The following is a 6,000-nucleotide window of genomic DNA, read 5'->3' as shown; positions in this document are numbered from 1 at the left end:
TAACAGAGCAACAGATGAGGATTCTGAAGGAAAAAAGTCAGCCAGTGAGAAAATTTGAGTGACAGGGTTGGCCAATTAATAACAAGTAAAAGTTATGTAATGCTTATCGTGTGCCAGGCAATTTCAAGTGTTTTCCATATAGTAACTCAATTGTCAGAATAATACTATGACATACTTACTATACTGTTCTTCATTTTATAAAGAAATTGAATCACACCTCGCTGGTATAGCTCAGTGGATAAAGCTTAGGCTGAGAACTAAAGGGTTGCCAGTTCAATTCCAAGTCAGGGCATATGCCTGGGTTGCAGGCCAGGTCTCCAATAGAGGCCACGTGAGAAGCAACCACACACTGATGTTTCTCTAACTCTCTTTCTCCCTCCCTTCCCCTCTCTCTAAAAATAAATAAATAAAATCTTTTTAAAAAAAGAAATTGAATCACAGAGAGGACAAATCACTTGCCCAAAGTTCAACAGCTAGTAAGTGGTAAAGCCAAGATTCCATCCCCACAGACGTGGGATTCCCAAGCCCATGTTTTCAATCACTATGCTATACCATGGAGGGCAATTTGGGGGAGTAAAAAAATCAGAATTTGAGGAAATCATCCAAAATGGGGACCAAGATTTCTGTAGAAAGATGTCCCATTACAGTATTATTAATTGAACATTATGTGCCAAGAGCTACTTTTGGTATTTACACATATCATTTAATTCTCATGAAAACCATATGAAGTAGAAACTGTCGTCCCCACTTTCAGATGATAAATTTGAAGTTAAGTAATTTATTTACCCAGGGATACACGACTAGTAGGCAGGGCCAACACAGGAACTCAAGTATCAATACATCTGTCTCCAAAAGCTGCACACTTGTCCTTTCAGCAAAAATCTACAAACAACAATACAATGGAGTAAATTTTGCTCTATCCATTTGCTATGCAAATTCAGCTACTAAAAATTAGGATTATGAAGAAATGTTAATAGCACAGGAATTTGTCTCATGTTAAGCCAGTATTTAGGTAAACAGGTGAAATATATAGTGTGAGCCCAACTAGGTTAAAATATGCATAGGAAGAAAAAGATTGGAAGGAAATACTCTGTATGCTGCTAGGCAGTAGAATTATAGACGATAATTTTTCCATGTCTTTATACTTTCCTGTACTTTACACGTGGTCTACAATGAGCATGTAATGTTTTATAGTCAGAAAATAATAAAGAAAAAATGTTAACCTTTTATTTATTGAGATCCCTTCTGGTATGGCAATGCTGGTAGAGTTGCAAAAGAGACTGAATGCACCACCAATGTCAGAGTCCGGGCAGAAAAAGAATAGAACTCTAATACCTCTGATAGGGGCATATTTGGGCAGAGAAACCTTAGAATCTGGAACTCCCAGATTCTCCTAAATGTTCTGTTCTAGCAGAAGTAGCCCCTTTCCTCTTGCCAGAAGACAGCAGCTCTCTTTGTCTAGAGATGCTACAAAAGCCCTAACTGACTTGTCCTCCTCAAATATCTGACCTTTCACCCATCTGTTGCTAGCTATTGTTGTCAAGTATCCGCCTGGAATGGAAAAAAAAAACAGTTTCTGCTCTGAGAAGAGATGTCTTGTACACTGAAGGTATTGAAGGCCATGTTGAAACATACTGGAAAGAGCCAGGGCAACACCTTTAAGAATGGATTCTGAAGGTATTAGACTTAGGGGGACAAAGTACTAAGTTGAACAGGGGAGAAAAGACTGTTCAGGACTGTTGGATATGAAGTGTGATTTGACGATGATTATACCAGGGGAGCAAAAACACCATTATGATCCTCTGGTGGGAACAGGGAACTATGGAAGCCAAATGACAAAAGGACTTCTAGCCCAAATACATTCCACAATGATGAAGTGCATGCACAGATCCACCCTGTGGCTAGCCCAGAGAGTGGAGATTGGTAGTGATATATTTAGCTGTCGGAATCTTTGCATTGGTTTCCTGATTTGAGAAGAGCTTTTATAGTAGAAAGGGCCAAGTGGAAGCCCTCGATATTACCAGTCAGCCCACTGCCCCCTTCAGGCCAAGAGGGTAAATTAGAAGCAACACTAGATCAAGCAATTGCAGAGATTAGCACCATCATTAAAGACTTAAAGAATGCAGGAGTGTTCTATCCATTATATCCCTGTTCAAGTCACCTCTCTGGCCTCTCCAGAAAGCAGGCAAACCCTAGCAGATGACAGTGGACTATTATAAACTTAACCAAATAGTAATCTTAATTGTAGCTGGCATGCTGAATGTGGTATCTCCCCTAAACACAGCCTATGGCAGTTACAATGTGACTGTTGACCTGACAATCATGTTCTTTTCAGTCCCCCAAAGCAGTTCACCTTTATCTGGAAAGGATAATAGTCCACATTCACTTTCCTGCTCCACGCCTATGTCAACCCTCTTGCTCTGTCACAGAGCAGTCTACAGACCCTTTGATCATCTGACCATTCCAGAGAACAGTAACACTGCACAAGAATGATGGCTTCGTGCTAGTGGTTCTAGTGAACAGGAAAATGCAAGTACCTTCGATGCCCCAATAAGACATAAGTGTTCCATGGGGTGGGAAATAAACTCCATGAAGATTCAGAGGCTTGCCATGTCAGAGAAATTTTTAGTAGGTCAACAGTCTTGGGCAGTGGTCCCCAACCTTTCTGGCATCATAGACCAGTTTTGTGCAAGATTGTTGGGGGGTGGGGGAGACAGGTGGCAGAGCTCAGGCAAGCTTTGCTTGGGACCTGGTTCCTAGCAGGCCATGGACTGGTACCAGTCTGCAGCCCGGGGTTGGGGACCCCAGTCTAGGGTATGCAGAACACCCCATCTTAGGTAAACAACAAGTTTTCCCACTAGCACTCCTATCACTGAGAAAGACCTACAGTGCTTGATGGATTTTGGAGGAGGTATGCCCTAGACCACAAACGCAGCTCTGGTCCATTTACCTGATGCTTGGGAGGCTGCCAGTTCTATTTGGGGCACAGGGCAAGAGAAGGTTCTACAGCAGGTTCAATCTTCAATGTGAGTTACCTTAACACTACAGTATATTACCTAGGTCTGTGGGTCATAAGGATGCTGTGTGGCATCTCTGGAAAATTCTAAAAGCAGAGTTGTAGCCTTAGAGTTCTGGAGCAAGACCATGCCTTCTGTGGCAAAGAACAAATCATCATTTGAAAAACAGATCCTGGCATACTGCAGGGACCTAATAGAGAGTACTGTATTTTACCATGTATAATGTGCACCCATTTTTTGTGCACATTGCACAACCCATTGTTATAACCCATTGTTATACCCATGGTATGTAATCATTATACCCAGGTATAATGTGCATCCTTATTTTTCCCTCAAAAATTTGGGCAAAAAAGTATATACACATGGCAAAATATGGTAATTGCCTGACCTTAGGATACCACAGAGTGGTAGGCTCAACAGTCGACCCTCAAAAGATACTCATGTCCTAATCCCAGGAACCTGTGCATACTATCTTGCGTGGCAAAAGGGACTTTGCAGGCGTGATTAAATTATGGATCTTGAGATGGGGAGATTATCCTGGATTACTTAAATGGGCCTTAAATTCGATCACATGTATCCTTATGAAGGGGAAGCATAGGGCAATTTGACAGCACACAGGAGGAGAGAAGGTAATATAACCATGGAAGCAGAGATTGAAGTAATGCAGTGACAGAAGGGAACGTGGCATGTACCAGAGGCTGAAAGCAGGTCATTCAAGTTTAAGAGATTAAGGGGTGGAGTGGAGTGGATGAATGTGAGGGGTTATCAAGGTCAAATAGACAGGACTTGCCAACAATAGTTAGAAATATTTAGCTGGAAGGTGCAATTTGACCAACAGAAACCCCTTAGGGTAGGGTGTGCATGTGTGTGTGTTTCCTCAGATAAAAAGTATCCTTAGATAATAAGAACACAAGAATTCTGGAGGTAGGAGGGATTGTTTAGCAGCTTAATGATGTCAGGGCCAACATAAAGCCCTTTTTCCTCACAGCTGAGTCCAGCTCTGTGCCTCATGATCAAGCCAAAGGCAGAAAGAATAAAAAAGGGGCAAAATTTGTGGCAACTGTCTTTTTTAAAGTCCGTTCTTTCTTTCTTTCTTTCTTTCTTTCTTTCTTTCTTTCTTTCTTTCTTTCTCTCTCTCTCTTTCTTTCTTGGCAGAGGGGGAGGGAGAGAGGGAGAGAAACATCAATGTGTGGTTGCCTCTCAAGCGCCCCCCTAGTGGGACTTGGCTTGCAACTCCAGGGAATGTGCCCTGACTGGGAATCGAACTGGTGGCCCTTTGGTTCACAGGCTGGGCTCAATTCACTGAGCCACACACGCCAGGGTGGCAACTGACTTTTATCAGGAAAAGAAAACCTTTCCCAGAAACCTCCCAGCAGACTTCTGCTTAAGTCTTACTAGACAAAACTATGTCATCAGGCCACTCCTAGCTGCCAGGGAAACTGGAAGACCAACTGTTTAACTTTTCTAGATTCTTTAGAAGAAATGGAAAAGGGAGAGGGAAATTGGAAGTGGGTGTTGAGTTAGTAAGTTCACAGTGATCTTGCAGGTGTAGGGCAGGGGAGCGGAACAACTGTGTGGTTGATGTCACTCTCTGAATGGATAATATTGAAAGATCATGAGTTCAGTTTTGGATATATTGAGTGTAAGGTGTGTGGTAAACTGAATAATGGCCTCCAAAATTACCTGTGTCCTAACCCTGGAACCTGTGAATATCACCTTCCATGGCAAAAGAAACTTTACAGGTGTGATTAAGTTCAGTATTTTGAGATGGGGACATTATCTTGAATTGTCCCATGTGACCCCTAGAGGCAATCACAAGTATCCTTTCAAGAGGAATGTAGAGGGAGGTTTGGGTCCAGGAAAGTAAGACATGACAATAGAAAGCAGAGGTTAGAGGCCAAGGAAGGCAGCCCACGTCTAAAAGCCAAAAAGGTAAAAGATTGTCCCCTCAGAGCCTCCAGAAGAAACCAACCCTAATGGCACCTTGACTTTAGCCTTAATGAGACTGATTTTAGACTTCTGGACTTCAGAACTATAAGAGAATAAATTTGTGTTGTTTTGAGATTGTACTTTAAGTCTGTGGTAATATAACAGCAGTAGGAAACAAAAATGTAAGATGTCTTTAAAACACCTAAGAAATGTCAGGTAGGCTGTTGGACTTAGGGTCTAGAGTGAAAGAAGACCGACCTTGAGACATAAATTTGAGTGTCATATTCACATGGTTGACATTGGAAGTTGTGGGAAGGCATAAGCTCATATGGGGAGAGTGACGCTATTACCCGCTGTGCATCTTTCAAGGAGGTACTCAACTTCTCTGAAACATTTATTGAACGTTTATTCTATGACAGCATCATATCAAGCAATTTACATGCATCCGCATTTAATTCTCACAACCACTTTATGAGGTAGACACCGCTTTTATCTCCTATTTACAAAAAAGGAAAAACGAGGTTAAGCGAGATTTGTCATTTATCCAAAATCAGAGAGTCCATGAGTGAAACAAGACTTAACTCCATTCCTTGTGCCTTGGCCCTTATGGCCCAGGTGCCAGCAGCATTGACATGATCCAGGAGTGTGTTAGGCCTACCGAATCAGAATCTGCATTTTAACAAGACCCCCAAGTTATCTGTAAGTGTGAGAAGCACTAGATTCTAGCCGGCCTCCAGAATGGGCTCCATTACTCGGGCACCTGCTGCACCAAGACCCTAGCTCAGAGCTGTAAAAGCACAGAACGTTTTTCACCTCCGCATCTTGGCTCATGCCATTCTCTACCTGGAGCTCATGCTCCTGTTGGAACTCTCACTACAGTTCTGTCTCCTCTAGCATGGGACAGTCTCTAGGAGAGACAGTTCTCCATCGCACTGGTATTGATAGCCCAATGTCAAGCAAAATTAAGACCCGGAGTAGACTTCTACTGCTCTGGGTCTTAGTACTTATACTTAAAAATGAAGTGACGGGGTGGGTGGAAGAGGGGGAGGCAAAA

The sequence above is a fragment of the Artibeus jamaicensis genome, unplaced genomic scaffold, assembly GCF_021234435.1.
Source record: "Artibeus jamaicensis isolate MK-2021 breed Jamaican fruit bat unplaced genomic scaffold, CSHL_Jam_final contig_64, whole genome shotgun sequence".
NCBI lineage: Eukaryota > Metazoa > Chordata > Mammalia > Chiroptera > Phyllostomidae > Artibeus > Artibeus jamaicensis.
This window is presented reverse-complemented; position numbering follows the sequence as displayed.